General features: G+C 43.7%; 1 long non-coding RNA gene and 1 pseudogene across 1 annotated transcript in view; both read right to left on the reverse strand.

Annotated features, from left to right (window-relative positions):
* Positions 1-21,828, reverse strand: part of LOC126203739 (uncharacterized) — a 101,904-nt gene that overhangs the window by 63,117 nt on the left and 16,959 nt on the right. The window lies entirely within an intron of this gene.
* On the reverse strand, positions 10,448-10,565 carry LOC126204512 (5S ribosomal RNA; annotated as a pseudogene).

Here is a 21,828-nt window from a genome sequence, read left to right on the forward strand (position 1 = left end):
TGTAAGACGACCTGGACCACCTATGTGTCTTCTGGTTCAAATGGTTCAAATGGCTCTGAGCACTATGGGACTCAACTGCTGAGGTCATTAGTCCCCTAGAACTTAGAACTAGTTAAACCTAACTAACCTAAGGACATCACAAACATCCATGCCCGAGGCAGGATTCGAACCTGCGACCGTAGCGGTCTTGCGGCTCCAGACTGCAGCGCCTTTAACCGCACGGCCACTTCGGCCGGCCTATGTGTCTTCTGTCTGACAGGTTTTTTTCCAATGAAGTCTTTACATAATTTTCTCAGTGCCCATTCATTTTTGTACATGCCCAACACATTCAGGCTTTTCTATCAGAGGGTCCCCATATGGTCTGTCACTAACAACAGTAGTGTGTCCTTTACAGTCTCCACCCCCAAGGTAGCTTACATACCTCACACCACGGCTAACCTCATGGGACATCAAAATTCTTTACACAAACATGGGTGCCAATAAATTTACTTGAACAACCCTGGCAGTGCTTTGTTAGACGTTCATTACTGCTTTTTCTGCTTCTGTTTTCATTGAATGTTCACTTACACCACATAAAGCATTATGTATTAATTTATTGTATCTGTCCAACCTCAGTGGAAGTGGAGGCAAATCCATCACTGCACAAAAAGTCTGGGCAGCTCTCCTTCCCCTTCCAACACACCTCATTGCATAAACAAACTGAATATTTACACTGTAACGTCGACTATCAGTTACTGGCGATGTCATAGTATCAGTGTGCATCTTGCACGAGCTACAGGCCATCTCTAACCGACTTTAAAGACTCTTCCTTGCTGAAATGTCCTCAGAAACGTCAATACTATCTTTACAATTGCAGTACTTACATTTCACAGCACTCTTTAAAAGTCTTGGTAGCATAATAAGGTTCACAATAACATTTACATCGTTATTGCTGCTCACAATACTACGAGACTTGTTCTTATTACATTCAGAAAGCGAAAGTTTACGTCTAGAAGTACTGCCTGTACACACAGTTTTCGCAGGCGACTTTTGAAGCAACTGATGTGTATTATTCAGTTGTGTTTGGAACTGGTTACCGTGACACTTTCGTTTGGAACTAAATTTCTTTACTCTCGGCATTTTTAGCACAGGAAACACACACAGAAACAAAACAACACACAATAACTACAAAACCACACGCATATGAAATTCCAAAATTATATATTCTCAGATGTTTGTTTACATTCTAACCATAGCCTTCTAGACATGCCTCTACTTTGGTTCCAGATGTCAGTGCCTTCTAGAATACATCTGTGTTAACGATTCTAAACTAACGACGAAGAAAACGGAAGAACAAAAGAATGCATTACGTACTCTGACGCACTTCAAACTGACAGATGGGCGTGCCCCCTGTGCAACATTACGTTCAACTTCAATTTTAGAACAAACGGAAAATGATAATGGCCATAAACTATAAATATTTGAAATCAGCATCAAATGCTCTTGTATAGACCAAGAATTTTTTTTTCAAATTTTTGGTCATTTTCACGAGCATGTCCCCTTAAGGTAGCCTTCACCTCTCAATAATGTAAGGATATGCCAGTAACGACACGTGTTTTGGAGTCCACGTTAAACTGAAGGTCCTTGTTTACTAGTGTATGTTAAGCGTACGCAAGTTGCGGAAGTGGCGTCCAGTGGAAAGAACTTGCAACCAAGCGGCTCGATGTATCAAAAATTGCTCTGAGCACTATGCGACTTAACTTCTGAGGTCATCAGTCGCCTAGAACTTAGAACTAATTAAACCTAACTAACCTAAGGACATCACACACATCCATGCCCGAGGCAGGATTCAAACCTGCGATCGTAGCGGTCGCTCGGTTCCAGACGGTAGCGCCTAGAACCGCACGGCCACTCCGGCCGGTGGCTCGATATATCCCTATTGAGTATATCCCTACATGATTGCGTATGAATATACTCTACATTACGTTGTAGAAGGTTTACTGCCGTACTCTCGACAAATATCACAAAGAACAATTGTAACTGAATTGTGCCTTTTGAAACACTAAACGAAACACACCATTTGTTGTTGTGTTATCGCCATTTGAACTAGACGCACACTGAGTAATGAACGATTGTTGGATATGCCAGTGCACACTTAACGGCACTCATGGGGCGGCAAGTTTTAAGTGGCACCAAGGGTAATTTTTATTAAGACACATAATTTACCTCAAGTTTCTATCTTCATTGATGTAGAAGACACAGTCTGGTGAAACTTGATGAATCATTCTGAAAGACACTGTACTTCCTTGGATGTACGTTTTGTTTTGACGGACGTTAAACCCACTCTTCCTTCCTTCCTTCGAAGTTTTGTTGGTAAAGACGTCAAGCAGTTATCTAAGTGTCAGCAAGGTATAGCTAAGAAACTTGGGACAATAGAATCTACTGCGTTCAGAAAACGGCCCATAACTGAAATAAAAGCAGCGAAGGGACAAACCAAACCCAATTGCAGATTTGCTAAATAGCATTACACAAATATTTCTTCTAATTGGCAAGGCTTTCTTAATTCATTTTATAAACTACAACACATTTAAAGGGTTCTGGGTACATGATAATCCAAACAAAATAGAATGGCCGGAGAGATTTCGTTGGCGTTCTGTGGCAAGAAACTTATCAAGAGATGTGATCTACTCTACTGTTTCTGCTTCGTGAAGAAATCACAATAATTTCCTGTGACACTAATACCTACAAGAGTTGTAAACAATATCTCAGGTGAAACGGAAGCAACACAGATGAGGCTTCTAAAGTCCCGTTCACTGTGAAATCATTAGAGACAGAGAACACGCTGGGATTGTGGAATAATAGGGAAGCGAACCGTTCAACGAAAGATCATCGATATGGGCTTTCGGAGCCGAAGGCCCAATCATGTTCCCTTGATGACTGCACGATACAAAGCTTTACACCTCTCCTGGGCCCGACAACACCGACATTCGACTGTTGATTGGTGGAAACACGTTGTCTGTTCGGATGAGTCTCGTTTCAAATTGTATCGAGCGGATGGACATGTATGGGAATGGAGAGAACCTCATGAGTCCATGGACCCTGCATGTTGTAAGGGGACTGTTCAAGGTGGTAGAGGCTCCGTACTGGTATGGAGCGTGTGCAGTTGGAGTGATATGGGACCCCTAGATATGACTCTGACAGGTGACACATACGTAAGCATCCTGTCTGATCAACTGCATCCATTCATGTCCATTATGCATTCGGGCGGACTTTGGCAATTCCTGCAGGACAATGCGACACCCCATACGTACAGGCTTGCTACAGAGTGGTCCCAGGAACACTTTTCTGAATTTAAGCACTTCCACTGACCACCAAACTCCCCAAACATGAACATTATTGAGCATATCTGGGATGCCTTGCAATGTGCTGTTCAGAAGAGATCTCCATGCCTCTGCAGTGTATCATCCATGCACAATACAGCCCATTTTCCGAACTGCTGTCATCACAACGTAGTGACAGTACTTGGGAAACTGTGCTGTGATATGTAGGAATTACAGTTCTAGCGATTGCCTGCCATCTAAGGATATACCAAAATACTGCATACTTGCAACTGTAATGATGAGCCAAATGCGGCATCACGAATAAAGAGAAAAAATAAAGAGTAAATCAATACGGACCCTACGTACTATGGTATACCAATTTAGAACGGATAAATGACAGTATACGGCCAAAGAAAGTATGGAGATGAATCCCTAAAGTTTACACAGGGACTCCAAAGTTCATACTTTCAAACGAATCATTAGATTTTACAATAACATATCCTCTACACACATTCACCTTTTTACGCTTATATAAACGAAAAATTCTGATCCTAACCATCAAGCAGTATATTGTTCCCTCCTACGTATATCTCGCGAAGAGACCATGAGGATAAAATCAGAGAGATTAGAGACCGTGTAACGCCGGAAATGCATATCCTCCTATTTCCATCTATTGTACTATAAATTTTTTCCTTATTTTGTTACCTGAAGATATGACGTGTTTGTGTCTTTGTATATTGTAATTGTTTTACTATTTGTATATACATGCATTTATGTCGATGTATAATCGGTTTGTTTTGTAAATACTATTTGTATTTTTACGCTGGGTCTTGCCTAGGGAAAACTATGCTATCGAACGAATACATCGATAGGTCGTGTGGAGAACCAAAGTGTTTAGGATCTTTGGTAGTGTGAACTCTGACGCGTGGAGCGCGGGCAGAGCAGAGAACGTCTGGCTGAGGTAGGGCGGTGGAGCAGGTGTGTTGTGAGACGGTCCCGCGAGTTGCCGCGCTTCCGGGGTTTGGCAGCATGTAATTGCGCTCGACTTCCTATGATAGTTTCTGACACGGTGTCGCGGACGGGAAGCGTTAGCTGGCACACATCAAGAGCCCGTTTCGGCTGGAGACCGTGTCGAGAAGAAGGCGTGCCAACATCCAGCTTCTGCAACAGCGACGGCCGACAATGAGTGACTGTCGCCACCTCCTCGGTCGAAGACTTAAAACCCTCAATCAACCAACAAGGAAGACTGGTAGCACGTAAAGTTTTAGAACTGTATGGCAGACGTCAGCTTTTCAAACTGTTAAGTTTTTCTCACTAAATTACGGCAATGTAGCATGAACCTTTGTTGCTCATTGTCCCAATTGCATTACCAAGCAGGGTCCTTCCTTTTCCAGAATGAACCCGAGTGTCGTTGAAATTCAAACGCCAGCATTAAACAAATATCATTCGATTTCACTGCTTTAATTTCAAAGTTCAATTAAGGTATTCATAGCTGGCTACAATATTTAGATTACACAAGCACAAATTAAGAGTGCGAGTTTTGTTACCGTATTTTAGCTTACCTGTGACTGCAGCTTAGCTTGGTACGTACTAAATTTTACTATTGTTAATTGTCCAGAATCATTTAATTCACGTTCAAAGTTAAATCTCTTATTTCTAAATTGCGTAGATTCAAGTAGCTTTTGAAATGATTGTTGAGGTAGTCCAAGACTAACCGTATTTTACTGAATTTCGATGTGCTTCAGAAACTTTTTTTGGGGGGTGGGGGGTGGGGGTGGGGGGGAAGGAGATCAGACAGCGAGGTCATCGGTCTCATCGGATTAGGGAAGGACGGGGAAGGAAGTCGACCGTGCCCTTTGAAAGGTACCATCCCGGCATTTGCCTGGAGCGATTTAGGGAAATCACGGAAAACCTAAATCAGGATGGCCGGACGCGGGATTGAACCGTCGTCCTCCGGAATGCGAGTCGCTTCAGAAACAAAGCTCACTATTAATTTCAGTCACTAAATTAACTTTCAATTTTCCGGTTTTATTAATTCTTTTGCTAAATTAAGTCAGAGTGTAGCGAAATTTATTACTTCTGACAAACTTTCAGTTTTCACACTACACGTGTCAACCTTCAGTTGCCACGCTTGTAGTGCTAATTATACGTGTAATAACCTTTCTTTTTCAGTTACTATAGTAATTGTCCATAGGACTGGCGACCGTAATTACCCCCAAATCTCAAATATCTAATTAACGCCAATTAATTGTTAACGTAACGAGTTCGAGTCTCGGTCGGGCACACAGTTTTAATCTGCCAGGAAGTTTCATATCAGCGCACACTCCGCTGCAGAGTGAAAATCTCATTCTGGAGACCGCACATTTACTTTCTTTATTAATTTTACGCTTTTCTCAAATTTAATTTTCACCAATTTCATTTGCATTTTTCCTTTCATTTAGATGTAACCCTTTCCTCCATCTTTACCGACAGATTGACTTCGGTGACGATTGCTTTTCCCAAATTTCCATTAGGTACACGCGCTTTAATTTTTCACTGTCATTAAGGTCGATAAGAGAGGGGGAGCTTACAACCACACAGAGGCATAACGGCAATCTTTCTTTTCACGAACAATATGAGACTGGAATAGAAGGGAGAACCATTAGAGGTACTCAAAGTACCCTCCGCCACACACCGTTAAGTGGCTTGCGGAGTATGGGCGTAGATGTAGACGTAGAAATCGGTAGGGGCCAAGCCTGACCTGCTCGCTGAAGAACACAGACGGACGTCGCGTGCAACCTGGTGTGCAAGTTCCCGGCTTACTCTGCAAAGTTAAGGTTTACGTCACCTCGACGGTCGCCTGTGTGCGCTGGAGGTAGTGACGCTCAGGCTGGAATCCGGGAAGTCGCGGCTGCTGCATATCTGAGTGGAGGTAAGCGCTCTTTTCTTATTCTGAGTACTTGATACAGCAAAGCCATGCATGTGTTATATGTAACTAAACGTGTTGCATTAACGCGCCTACCAGTGTTTGAGCGTATCACTAATGGTCATCGTTTCCAATTGAAATTTGTGTTGTAAGTTATATGTCGTGCAACTGGAAGAGTATTCCCTGTGATAGGCTTCGTGAAGGGAATAAATTGTGGTTGGATCTATGTGGGAGGCATGGTGGTACGTTTATATTATTGTACCAACAGGCGCTGTTATGACCACTCGTATTGGTACCGTATTGGTACCCACTTCGTCATTATTTTCTTTTTCTTTTCGCATTGGACATTCCTGCGTGAAGCTTTATTTGGCAGATTACTGTTTTCTTTTCATGTGTATTGGCAGGGCATCTTTGGTGAAAACAATGCATACCTGATCCCTGGGTCCGGAGCAAACGCGTCTGTGTTGGCACGGCAGCATTCCTGTCGTCGCACGGCCTCTGAGCTGACCGCCAGTCTGCCGGCCCTAGCAGTTGCGTCGTGGTATCTCAAGTTACGCTATGTGATCTTGTGTTGCCACCTGCTGCCAGGTACTCCATATCAGCGACCTCAGTAATCATTAGACAGCGTGAGAGAGCAGAATGGGGCGCTCTACGGAACTCACGGACTTCAGGTAATTGGGTGTCACTTGAGTCGTACGTCTGTATGCGAGATTTCCACACTCCTAAACATCCCTAGGTCCACTGTTTCCGATGTGGTAGTGAAGTGGAAACGTGAAGGGACACGTGCAGCACAAAAGGGTACAGGCCGAACTCGTCTGTTGACTGACAGAGACCGCCGACAGTTGAAGACGATCGTAATGTGTAATAGGCAGACATCTATCCAGACCATCACACAGCAATTCCAAACTGCATCAGGATCCACTGCAATTACTATGACAGTGGTGAGAGAACTGGAATTTCATGATCGAGCAGACAATGGACGATTGAACAGTGAGAAAACGTTGTGTGGATTGACGAATCACACTACACAATATGGCGATCCGACGGCAGGGTGTCAGTATGGCGAATGCTCGGTGAACGTCATCTGCCAGCGTGTGTAGTGCCAATAGTAAAATTCGGAGGTGGTGGTGTTATGGTATGGTCGTATTTTTCATGCAGGAGGCTTGCACCCCTTTTTGTTTTGCGTGACACTATCGCAGCAGAGGCCTACATTGATGTTTTAAGCACCCTCTTGCTTCCCAGTGTTGAAGAGCAGTTCGTGGATGGCGATTTCATATTTCAACACGATCGAACTCCTGTTCATAATGCACGGCCTATGGCGGAGTAGTTACACGATAATAACATCCTTGAAATGGACTGGCTGCACAGAGTCCGGACCTGAATCTTACAGTACACCTTAGGGATGTTCTGGAACGCCGACTTCGTGTCAGGCCTCACCGACCGACATCGGTACCATTCCTCATTGCAGAACTCCGTGAAGAATGGGCTGCCAATCCCCAAGAAACCTTCCAGCACCTGATTGAACGTATGCCTGCGAGACTGGAAACTGTCATCGAAGCAAAGGGTGGGTCAACACCATGTTGAATTCTAGCATTACCTATGAAGGGCGCCACGAACTTGTACGTCATTTTCAGCCAGGTATCCGGATACTTTTGATCACATAGTGTAAGTAATATTCATCGTTTCATAAGTGCCAGGGCGGAGTGTCGCCGTATATGCGGCTGGTGAATTGAAAGAGGCCTGTTTGCCAATCCTGAGGTTCTTCCTCATTATATCCCTGTAACTTCTCAGCCCGTTAAGTGTAAGACCTGTTACTTATCAATATAAACTGCCGAACCTTACTTTGTTCCACAGTAATTAGCTGCTGCACTAGCAGTGAAACGTGGCTGCCCGTTCCTTGTTGGCTGTGACAGCTGTGTGCTGTAGCTCTCAGCTTCCTTTGAATTTTTGGAAATAGTATGTTTATTAAGGGTTGTTATTAATGTTTGGTTGCAATATACGGGCGGGCATTTATGTTTAAATTTTATACGTTTCCAGATCGTCCATTTGAGAGAGTGTATATTTTATTGCTCAAGGGATTGTCTTATTAATGGTTATGCATTGCTAAGCAGACTTTCAACAGCTACAATCTGTAGGGTGTCTTGTGATCATTCCCGTATTTGGATTGATGTTGGACGATTGGGTAACGTTACGTAATCTCGCAGTTTGTTAATAATTTAACGGCTGTCACTGTAATTGATTTACTTGGTAAAACTGTTTACTGAACCTTCTTGCAGCCACGTGTAGTTGATGTGACATTTCTTAATTTGGGAACTGTGTACTTCCGATTTTCATGTCCTGCTGTTATTGATGCAGTTGTTAAGGTCTTTTTTAAATGTTTGAGCCTGTACAATGTTTTGTGACATTTATGATTCTTTAAATAAATTTTAAAAAGTAATGTTAATGTTTCTGTAAGGTAATAAAGAACCGATATGTTACGTGAAACAACGAATTGCAAATATATGGCCGGCCGGTGTGGCGATGCGGTTCTAGGCGCTACAGTCTGGAGCCGAGCGACCGCTACGGTCGCTGGTTCGAATACTGCCTCGGGCATGGATGTGTGTGATGTCCTTAGGTTAGTTAGAATTAATTAGTTCTAAGTTCTAGGCGACTGATGACCTCAGAAGTTAAGTCGCATAGTGCTGAGAGCCATTTGAACCATTTTTTTAGCAAATATATGGGTCCACCTTCCATGTTTTTCTCTTAAGGTTGTCCTAAACCTAGTTGCGAGGTATCAACTGCCTGATTGGAATTCTCTGTGCGCTTAAACCCTCGATTCAAAAAATTTAAATAGCTCCAAGCACTATGGGACTTACCATCTGAGGGCATCAGTCCCCTAAGACAAAGACCTACTTAAACCTAACTAACCTAAGGACATCACACACATCCATGCCCGAGGCAGGATTCGAACCTCCGACCGCAGCAGCAGTTCGGTTCCGGACTGAAGCGCCTAGAACCGCTCGGTAACATCGGCCGGATTTAAACCCTCGACTGGCAGAATAAAATTCGTCTGTGAACTATAGGTGTCATAAATTTATGGTAGCACAGCGAGAAATGCATGCTTGAACACAAATGCAAGTGCTGGCCAAGCCCGAAACCTGCGGTTTTGTATCTGATCACGAGCGGCACCTGTGCATTGTCCCTGACACGTTGCAAGTGCCAGTAGCGATCGGAACAGTGTTCTTCGTAGTTGTGAGTGCATTATGTCGGAGCTAAGCGAATTCGAACATGGGCGAATTGCTTGTGCTCATATGGTCGGTGCTTCAGTTACCAAGGACGCCGACGTGTCTGGTGTTTCAAATATCGTAGATTTATACCTCGGGTAACCGGAAAAACTTCATTCCCTAAGTCACGAAGTGGGCGAAAGTGTGTGCTAAGTGATCGTAATAGTCGATCATTGAAGAGGATTGTGACGAAAACTAAGAGGAGGAGAGCAACAGCTGCAAAAGTCACTGTAAAACTGAATGTCGTACTCGCGAACGTTGCCAGCACCGAAACTGCGTAAGCACATGACTGGAGTGCGAGGCGGAGTTCCAAAACCAGGACCAATGATCCAAATGCACGTAACAGGAAATGTAAGACCGAAGCTCTAAAGCTTTGAGTCTGGAGTAATGGGAGAAAGTCATTTGGTCGCATGAGTCTTGTTTCACGCTAATCCCAGCTTCTGGACGAGTTTATGACACAAGACTGAAACATGGTAGGGGTCCGGTGATAGTTTGGACAGCCATATCGTGTTATGCCATTGGTGCCAAGTGTATCCCGCTAGGTCTCATTGCTGCAGAGGATCATGTGACCATCTCGGTTGATCAGGTACATCCCATAGTACAATGTTTGTTCCACAATGGTGAAGCTGTCTTTCAAGACGGCAAACAATTTGCATCGCTTAGGACTGGTTTTGTGAGCGAGAGGTTGAATTATCACACCTTCCCTGGCCACCACATTCATCACATCACAAAATTGTTGAACCTTTCTACTCTACTTCCGCAGAATCAAACTCTCCGTCAGAACGGGCCTGGGAAGTCCCAACGGTGACGACCGGCCGCCGTGTCATCCTCAGCCCACAGGCGCACCAGATGCGGATAAGGAGGGGCATATGGTCGGCACACCGCTCTCCGGGCTGTATGTCAAATTACGAGACTGGAGCCGCTACTTCTCAATCAAGAAGCTCCTCAGTTTGCTTCACTAGGGCTGAGTGCACCCCGCTTGCCAACAGCGCTCGGCAGACCTGATGGTCACCCATCCAAGTGCTAGCCCAGCCCGACAGCGCTTAACTTAGGTGGTCTGACGGGAACCGGTGTTACCACTGCGGCAAGGCCGTTGGCTCCGCAGAACCAAGACTCATACAAAATTTGGTTCCTCACGACGGCACCAAAGTAAAGAAAGTCCCTGCCAAACGTAGTAACGAATCGTCTCTATGTAACAGCCTAGACTGTATGTATCTAGCGATCCGCCCCGCTATCTGAATGATCAGCGTGATAGACAGCCGTCCTTAGGGGCCAGGGTTCGATTCCCGGCTGTGTCGGGGATTATCTCCGCTCAGGGACTGCGTGTTGTGTTATCATTATTTCATCCCCATCCGCCGCGCAGGTCGCCCTATGTCGCGTCGAATGTAATAAGACCTGCACCAAGGTGGCTGGACATGCCCCGTAAGGGGCCTCCCGGCCAATGACGCCAAACGCTCATTTCCATTTTATGGGACAAGTTGTAATCGTAGCTAACGACGACAGTATCGTCTTAACACAACATCGACTGTCTGTGAACAGAATGGTGATTCAGAAATTTATAAGTGCAAATGTACTATGGTTTGAATCATCGTTCAGCAATGACGAAATGTAAAGATAATTATAAGTCTCAGCGACAGTACAAATACGCGTAATCTGTATGGACACCAACTATTGCCATAGTAAATTATTTACGATGTTCCAGATTCAATAAGTTACTAAAAGTCTGAGTGTGCGTTGTAGCATCTGCTCGACCTCCTCCTGGAATAATCTAGTTGCTACAATACGCCACAATCATTACCTGTCACTATTTTTCAGGAAGAATGATATAAAATTACCTTGTAAACCACACAGGACATGTTTTTATCCATTGCGAGACTACTGGAAGCTGTTTTAATGCCAACGAATTTCCTGTACCGTATTGGGCATGATAATAAACCTTGTTCTTGGTGTTTCCATATTTTTGTCCACCGCCTGTATTTGAGTGACGACAGGCAAGACGCAGTCATTGTTTTTAGTGCCCACTATGACGTCGGACCATAGCTATGGCGGATGGGTAGGAGTATTTGAACAACGTATGGCGGACGCACAATAAAGTTCGTTATGTCGCCATCTGTGGCGGATGACCAAAAGTATGTGGCGCCGTATTGGAGACCAGCCTCGTCATGTGGCGTCATCTACATGCATGGCACGTACCGTATTTACAGGTGGACACAAGAGAAAATGAAAGCTTTGTAGAAATATGCGTAACTTAAACTTGCTGTCTTCATTCATGTAAAAGATATAGTCTTGTGACATCTGATGGAAACGTGCACGCTGGAGCGACTGTCAAAGCAACATCAATTTGGGTACACGTTGCAGCTCTGTGGAAGGCTTTAACGCTACCCAATCGCGTACGAACATGTAATTCTGGTTCCATTAAGCCCAGCGTGCGTTCAAAGCCTCCAGCACCTATTGTTACGCCGCACAGGAGGCCCTGCACGACTTCCCGGTATACAGCGATAATTACTGGCTTATAGTACAAAGCAGTACGTGAATTGTCAAACTTCCTCTTGTGATCATTAATATATATTCAATAACCTGTTAAAGGCACGTAACTGTTCCATGAATGCGTGTTCTCTGCCAGCTTACATGTCATTTCCGTTTGACTTTGAGAGTTCGTTGCAGGGCTGATTGACAAACTTTCCATCGGCGATAATGGAGATGTTTCGGATGCAAAAATGTAACGATGTATTGTACGAATAATGAATACTGAATATCGTAAACTTACGGTATATTAACAGCTTTCCATCAGAAAAACTCGGTACAAAATATACGTGGGTGCCTCGTATTTGCAGAAAGCTAACTTCTATTGCAGATCGAACACTAACGCATTCCGCCACAGCAACACCATCATATTAACTAGCTCAAATCATTTCACCACTGATTATTTGTCTTTTTCTTCTTCCTTTCTTGCTAGGCTGAACGTTATTTCCTTCTTCCTAGGCTACAGCTTGCTAGAGTACCCCTCAACTCTACCTCGAGGTTGTCGCTCCAATATTACTTTTACCAGCTTGTGATTCATTTCTTACGAGTTTCACAATCTTCTGTTGATCCATCCTGTCTATGTGTTAGTTCGGCTAATGTTTTCTCTTACGTACCCAATCATTAACAGAGTCCGCTTTATGTCCATTTCTAATGTTTTCACTTCTCTATCAGTGTCTTCCGTGTAATCTTTCGCAGAGTTTTCAATTCCGTGATTTCCAAAGGTGTCCTAGTTTTTGATGTTTCAGATCATATCTCTGATGAGTATGTCATAGCTGGTTTCACAATTGTTTTGTATGTTCGTGCCCTTGCATCTTTTCCTATATGTTTGCTTTTCAAAGCACATACTTCTACTTTCTTGCTTTTTCTACTTGTTCTCTAGCTTTCTCTTCGCTATATCCACCGCTGGACAGTTCAATCCGAAGATATTTAAATGTCATTATCTGTTGGATAATTTTTCTATCCGCTACCATTTTGCCTCTAACTGGTTGCGCAGATGTGACCATACATTTGGTTTTTTGGGTGGATGTAAAGGTCCTGAGCGTTAGTTACGGACGTGGTTCGGACGTGGTGAGTTGATGTTAGCCAAGGATGTTCTAAGGCGACAAAGACGTCATTATCAGCTCATCGGTGAGTTTGAACGAGGTCGTGTAATAGGGCTACGTAAGGTTTGTCCCGCGTTACTGCAGAAAGACTTGGAAGGAATGCAGCCACTGTACATGTTTGCTGGCAACGGTGGTCACGAGACAGAAAGGTCGCTAGAAGACACGGGCTGCAGATGGACACGTGAGGCGCATTGTGATTTCGTTTGATAGCAGGATCACTCCCGTGGGTATTCCATAGCAGCATTTCACGTCTGCAATGGCTTACCTACCGCTTACATCAACCTGTGATCTTGCAATGTCAATCACTTAAATGTTTATAAATGATACATCGCAGCAATCAATCGACCTTTTCTTGCAGGTTTTATTACGCAAATTCTGATTTCGGCTAGTGCTTAGCCATTATCAGTACACCATTTTTTAATGTCGATGCATGTTATTTCCCTGTTGTTCGGGATTCAGTCACAGTTCTTCGAATACTACTTAAATATGTTGCGTAGACAGATGTATTCCCAAAGTTTCATTGCTCTACATTAATTATTTTGGGCGTTGCGATTTCCTTCCGTCAGTGTACATAAACGTTTCTGCAGGGTATCTTCTCTGTTTGCCTGCGGAACTGCAACATCAGCATAACAAATGATTTTCATTTGTTCGTCCTCATTCTGCAACGGCTATCAGCCATTACCTTCATTATCATCTCGTCTATGATTATATTAAAAAGTAGCAGGCCAGTGAATCACATTGTCGAATACTACTATTAACTCCTGTGCACCTAGTTAAACTCGATTCAATTTTCACTTGGATGTAGTAATTGCAATAAATGTCTTCGGTTGTTTTACTAATTTGGAAGGAATCTCCCGGTTGTAGAGCAGATTTAAAACATCTGTTACCTAAATCCTTTCGAAAGCCTCCTCTAAATCAATAAAACAAAGATAACGTGGTCTGTTGTATTCAACGGACTTCTCTACAATCTGTTTAAGAACGAATACCGCATCTATACATGATCTACTGTATCTAAAACTCCACAATCTCTACACAAGGGTAATAATGTATTTTTTTGTTTTATTATTATCATTATTATTAATATTAGTATACTGGACTCAGTAGTTTGATCCCTCAGTAACTGGATGAGTCATTGTTATCTCCTTTTAACCTTGTGATACTAGTTCTCCATTCATTCGAAACTTTATTACCAAGTACACTGAATAGCCAGAACATTATGCCCACCTACCTTATAGCTGATAAGTCCACCTTTGGCACGGATAACAGCGGCGACTCATAGTGGCGTTACTGGGTGTTGTGTGACATCCTTAGGTTAGTTAGGTTTAAGTAGTTCTAAGTTCTAGGGGACTTATGACCATAGATGTTGAGTCCCATAGCGCTCAGCGCCATTTGAACCATTTAACCATAGTGGCGTGTTAGCAGTGAATCTTTGGTAGGTCGCTGGAGGGAGCTGGTTCCACATCTGCACACACATGTCGCCTAATTCCCGTAAATTCCGGGGAGGGGGCGATTCCACGTCAGTCACATTCCAGATGTGTTCGATCGTGTTCAGATCTGGTGAACTTGGGGGCCAGCACATCGACTGTGTTTTTCGAACCACTGCATCACATTCCTGGCCTTTTGACATGGCGTATTACTTTGTTGAAAAGTGCCATTTCCGTCAGGAGACAGGATGGTCATGAAGGGGTGTACGTAGTGTGCAGCCAATATACGATACTGCTTGGCCGTCACGGTGCCTTTCACGAGCCCCAATGGACCCATGGATGCCCGCGCGAATGTTCCCCAGAGCATAATGGAGCCGCCACCAGCATGTCTCCGTCCCGCAGTACAGGTGTCAATGAGCTGTTACTCTGGAAGACGACGGATTCGCACCCTCCCATCGGCATTATGAATAAGTTATCCTAATTCATCACACCATTCAACGCTCTACCACTGCGGCAACGTACGGTGCATAGCCACGTACACATGCACATGCATGTATCGTCGGCCACGGTGGACCACCGTTAGGAATGTTCGGTTCACTGAGTGTTCAGACACACTTGTACTTAGTCCAGCATTAATGTCTGATGTTAGTTCCGGCACAGTTCGCCGCCTGTCCTTTTTTATCAGTCAGCCCAGTCTACGACGTCCGACATCTGTTGTGAGGGGCGGCTGCCCAATCCCGCGACGCCTGGACCTGGGTTTCGCCACGTGTTAAGGACACTCACCACAGCACTCCTTCAACACCCGACAAGTGCAATTTCCGAAATGCTCGTGCCGACCCACGCGGGCCATCACAGTCTGCCCTCGGTCAATGTAATGTAGATCGTGTGCCTTCCACATTCCATACGCACAACACACTCATTGATACTACATGCAGCGTACGTGTGTCTGACTAGCAGTCATTCGTCGTCAGGTGATCCTGCCATCGCCTGCTCGGGTTTTTCTCGATAGTAGGTCGGTGGTCAGACAATATATAAGACCATAGAAGATGTGGAAATGACAACATCAGCTGCAAACAAGAAGAAGAATACTGTAAAATCCGTTGCCGCACATTCTCTGCTAGATGTACCCGCAGTTTTTGTCGGATGTAAACTCAATTTTAGTATTGACATAAACGATACATTTACGCATGGCAATGGATGGTTGACAGTTGCGATTGTACGAGGTGGTACCGGTGTTCCAAATGTGTCTGGATTGGAGAGCTTCGTTGACAGAGACATCATCGCTTACAAGACGTTTCATGTTACGGAAAATGCAAATAAAGACTTTGGAAAATCAACTTGGTTAACAGTTCAGTTAGTGGATATCCCACATACTTCAGTAATTCTGTTAAATATTGAACCCAAAATTCCTTCTTTATGACGATCACTTTCGAAACTTAATTTAATCCTTTCCTCTGCTCTCATATCATTCTTCGTATTTGTTTCTACAACCCATAGAAGTCACTCTCTGAATTTTTAGGAAGGTTTCCTCAGTGTTCCTGTTTAAATTACAATTCACTAGCGATTTGGTCTTATTGAGAGTTCTTCTGTATTCTTAATAAGATTCGTCTGTTGACTGTTTTATATTACAAATAAGCAAACCTCTTTTCTTTTACACATTTCTTAAACCTGTCTGTGTCCTGCTTCTTTTTCTCTCTTTTTTTATAACTCGTGTAACAAGCGCTTCTTGAGCTGCTGCTTCAAAACTTTCTTTGATTTTCTCCAAACCCTTATCTACGTTATCCTCTGCATTAACGGGTTTCTCTTTTATTTTCTGTCCTAATTTGATATTGAGAATAAACCAAGCTGGGACAAATATTCAGTTACCAAGTATTTTCGTTTACAGTAGCACACTTATTATGATGACAGTTGAGTCTTGAGCGGTACTCGCAGTAGTGAGTACTTCGTACGGCAGCGACTACTGCAGCCTCCTGAATATATCGAACGGCTGCTTTCTTTCGTATTTGTAAAAGGGGGACTAAAATTTGAGGATATTTGTAATGTTTTACTATGTATGTACATAAGGAGATTCGCTGTTAAAATTTCGTGGGATGTGTTTTAACGGTGCTGTGTACTACCGTGCTTTGTTGATTCATATCCTCCTTTCATTACATTTTATATTTTCTAAAAAAATGAGACTAGCGTCCTGTTTCTTTCATTATCTGCAATAACTGCATGTGGTGAAATGGGTGCTGTCTGAAACGTAATGAAATCATATTAAAGAAAGGGTTCCTTCCATGAAAATGTAGTGTTAGACTTGTTGACTGTTATCCGGCAGCAAACCAGAGAAGAGAATTTGCAGTAATTTTTATACCAGTAACAGATATCACAAAAAATTTTAATTCATATACACACTGAGGAATGAGGGTTCACTTAAATATAACAACCGCTGCGCATTAGCTGTTGTTGTTGATGGTGTCGTCATGGTCCACAGTCCGAAGACTGGTTTGATGTAGCTCTACACAGTAGCCTATCCAGTGTAAGCCTCTTCCCGCAGCTACTGCCCTCCATATTCATTTTCATCCCTAGATCTCCAACTACAGTTTTTACCCCCCACCCCTACTTCAACCCATTACCAAATTGATTATCGAGTCATTCCGCAGAATATGTCCTATCAAATCAACCGATTCCTTCTTTCACTCATGTTGTGCCACAAATCTGTTTTCTCGATGACTGGATCCAGTTACTTCTCATCACTTATCCGACCTACCCATTTAATATTCAGCATCCTTCTGTAGCAGCAAATTTCAAAAGTATCTGTGCCTTTCTTCTCTGAAACTTGTATCGTTCATGATTCATTACCGTACACAACCATATTACCGACAAATACGTTCATAAATTTCTTGCTAACACTTAAATTTGTATTTTCTGTGAACAGATTTCTCTTTTTCCAGTAAGTTTTTTCTTGCTATTGGAAACTTTCCTTTCATATCTTCTCTACTTCAGCCATCGTTAATTCTTTAGCTGTACAAAAAGAAAGACCTCATCTATTACTTTTGCAGTATCATTCGCTAATCTAATCATCGTCTTTAATACAACCAAATTACATTACCCATGCTCTAATTTTGTTCGTCTTCATCCTGTAATTGCTATTCAAGACACTATCCATTCTGTTCACTGACCATCCAAGTGCTTTGCCGTATCTCAAGGAATTACAGTGTTATCGAGAAACCTTAAGCTTTATATTTCTTATAATTGAAGTTTAATTCCCTTTCAAAATTTCTTCTTCGTTATGTTTATTGCTTGGTTGAATAACAACGAGGATAGGCCACAATACTATCTAATTCGACTCTCGATTACTGCTCCCTTTTCATGCTCTTACAACCCTGTTACGCCACTCTAGTTTCTGTACAAGTTATTAATTACCTTTGCTCCCTGTATTCTATCACCACCTCCATCACAATTTCGAAGAGCGTATTTCAGTAAACACTCTCAACAGCTTTTTCTATAATGGGAGATCAAAAATTTAGAAGGCCGCAGAGTCCAGAATAGGTGTGCCAACCAGGCAAAATCGCTGTGAGTACTGACACAGTCATCACACCGACTCACCAGGTTAAATATGTCGGTTTCGTTAAACATCGTAGACTCCTGCCTGAAGAACACCATAAATGCATGCTGCACATGCTCGTCCGATAGGTATTTCCGAACGTTCAGGGCCTTTTTTAAGGGACGTGATCATCGCAAGGGGAGAGATCAGAATCACAGGGTAGGCGCTTGTGTCTCCCTTAGTCGGTATAACTACCACGTTACAACATTTGCGATATGGGGACGTGTATGATCATGAAGCAGCAGCACCCCTAGTCGCACACCATACCACAACGGTGGTTTTCTGTACAGATGCTGCTCCATACACGTTCTTCATTCTCCGATGGATATCTGCCGGTGTTGGTCTTTCGGTTTGCAAGAAAACAAAACAGCAAGTTGATCCCGTTTGGACGGATTTTTTAGTAACTTGGCGAAAATTACGTTTCCGCATTTACCGCATCCGCATCGGAAAGGTACGAATGCCGCATTAAATCCTTGCCTACATGTCAATGCTTATACAAGCTGTTCATTTTTACTGAAGACATTGAGATATCTCGATAACTACACATCGGATCAAACAAAGTTATAATCCCAATTTGTTTGTCTCGGAGGGGATACCACAATCGACTCCCAAAATGGCTCTGAGCACTATGCGACTTAACTTCTGTGGTCATCAGTCGCCTAGAACTTAGAACTAATTAAACATAACTAACCTAAGGACATCACACACATCCATGCCCGAGGCAGGATTCGAACCTGCGACCGTAGCGGTCGCTCGGCTAATCGACTCCCGACCTCACCCCACTTGTGGGTGGCGGGGCAACTACACGGCTACGGTGACGGGTCGAGTAATCCCCTGTTCCCATGTCGGAGGAATAAAACGTTGTAAATGAGGTTTCCGATTAAAAATTATGAAACACTGCCTTGTCCTAGCCTCGCCATATGGAGGTGGGATCCCACATCCCGCTTGTTATTCATCAAATGGAAACATTGTATTCTATTGCAGATTACGATTCCACTGCAAAAACTACATAAGTTTTGTCTGAGGCATTTTCTTCGTTACGCAAAAGACGGCGTTGTAATTTGAGGAATATAAATTGGTGCACAGTCGTAATTTACGACTTGCTACTCAATGGCCCTTTAATATCCAGGGTCATGTGTAACCCTACCTCCATGCGGCGATGGTATGACAGGTCACAGGCCACAGTTATGTCGAAAAGGGAACTGCTAGACGCGTTCAATGGTTCAAATGGCTCTGAGCACTATGGGACTCAACTGCTGAGGTCATTAGTCCCCCAGAACTTAGAACTAGTTAAACCTAACTAACCTAAGGACATCACAAACATCCATGCCCGAGGCAGGATTCGAACCTGCGACCGTAGCGGTCTTGCGGTTCCAGACTGCAGCGCCTTTAACCGCACGGCCACTTCGGCCGCTAGACGCGTCACCGTGGTCGTGTAGTGAACTACGACACACCCTAACAGGCAGTACATTGCGACCGGAGCTCGCGTATCGTTCAGACTTAGAATATATGGCGGCTCTAAGCATCAAAATATTTACGCAGCGTTTTTCACCTGCGCACCTACCTATCATTTGGAGAGCACATGTGCAAGTCGACGATGAGCGTTGCAACCACAGAAGAATAAATTGAAATGATTCTGATTTACGGAGAATGCAGAAAAAATGTTGAGGCTGCTGTTGCCTTGTACGCCGAGCGTTTCCCAGAGAAAGCCCGCTCACATTCGTCATTTTAGAAGGTTTTGAAGGCCTTTATGTCCGATAACAGTGTACAGATTGGCAAAAAAGCGACGAAGCAAATGGGTTACTTGAGAAGCTGATGAAACAGCTGAACTAGCGGCAGTGCATCACAACCCACAGACAAGCGTCCAACAATAAAACCGCGATTCCGGTATGTCCGTTGGTAGTACTGTCACACGTCGCCGCCTCAAGAACTTCATGGCGCCGATTTCCATAACCGGGTAGTGTTGTGTTAATGGGCACCTCAACAAATGCAAACGACCTCCATATTCTATTCCGAGGTATTATTTTCGGATGAGTCTACTTTCACCAACCATGATAGCGTTAACCGGCATAACACGCATTACTTGTGTGTAGACAGTCCCCACTGATCACAATAAGTTGTCCTTCAACGTCCTTTGTCGGTTGATGTAAGGTATCACATCTGGGAAACTAACTCATTGGCCCGTATTTCATCGGGGGCAAATTGAATGGACGCAAATATCGAACGTTTTGGAACAGGATCTACCGGTGCTACTGCGGGATATTGGCCTGGACGTTCGATAACGTATGTAGTTTCAGCATGACGGTTGCCGAGCGCATTCCGCACTGGAGGTATTACACCGTGTTATGCTGGTCGGTAGGTTGGCAAAGATGACCTTGATAATTGACCCGCTAGGTAGCCGGATTTGACATCTTTGGACTTTTTTCTGTGGGGATATTTAAGAGATAAGGTGTAACAGCAAGTGCCAACAAGTCGTGAAGACATGGTCGACCGCATCAAAACGCTTGTGCTGATATTCCTATGTACATTCATTTGAGAAGCGAATCACTAAGTCTACTGATGTTGGCGGTGCTACGTTTACTCTATGTGGAAAAGTAGAGTAGCGATCGTCTCGAGCCACAGCCACAGTGTCTCGTCGAGTTATATCCTGCTTGATATTTCGGGAATACAACATTGCGAATGGAGTTTCCAATTAGATGTTATGAAATAGCGGCCTGTTCTACTCCCCCACCACCCCGTGGGGAGGGGGGGAGGGGAGTGTCCCATGTGCCACTGGATATTCAAGGGCCACTGATTAGCATGTCGTAAATTACGGTTGAGTACCCATCTCCATCCCTCCCATTAGTGCGTCATCTGTAGCGAAACGAAGGAAATGCTTCAGACAAAATGTGTGTAGCTTATGCCATAGAATTGTAATCTACGGTACAAAATGTGCGGTCCTATTGAAGATTTCAAAGTTACCCCCCGCCACCCACGCAGAGGTTTGGGTGGGGGGGGGGTGGGGGGGGGAGATTGAGTGTGGTATGATTGGGTCCCCCTCAGGGCCACTTGGTCTTACAGTGATTCACAGAAAGTAAACAAAGTGTTTACTTTCTGTGAATCAGTGTAAAATCAAGTGTAGCTAAATACTGTATATATCTGTGTACATAGCTTAATAACGTACGATGTAAGAAGCTATCTGATGTGGATACCACAAAGCAGTGCACTCGCCAGCACTGCGTCTAGCTACACTTGGTCCACAACATAATGTCCGCGTAACACCTCCATCTGATGATGAGTCTGCAGTGGCTCGAAAACATGTTCATGGTTGAATAAGTGGTAAAAAAAACGAATGGTTGCATATTTATTACCAGATAAATCGCCAAGATTAAGCTTCGCAGTAAAACAACACCACTCCAAACGGTTTGGTACAACATAAAATAAATAACAACGTAATTTACTGAAATCATAATATATTGTTGAGGTCCTCTGTTCCCCAGTTTGGTTGGTATGCATTACTTGCAACTATTAAACAAAGCTGGAAGGGGCACTTATCACAACTGAAGGAGCTTACGCGATCAGAAACTAATTCCGACTTCCAAGACACATCTGCCTCCACCGTAAAAGCTACACACACACAAAACTACCATAACACTGCTTCTCTGCCACATGGGGCTTAGATACGAAACGGCAGGATAGTTTTGCTTCAAATTGTTCAAATGATTCTGAGCACTATGGGACTTAAC

The sequence above is a fragment of the Schistocerca nitens genome, chromosome 9, assembly GCF_023898315.1.
Source record: "Schistocerca nitens isolate TAMUIC-IGC-003100 chromosome 9, iqSchNite1.1, whole genome shotgun sequence".
Taxonomy (NCBI): domain Eukaryota; kingdom Metazoa; phylum Arthropoda; class Insecta; order Orthoptera; family Acrididae; genus Schistocerca; species Schistocerca nitens.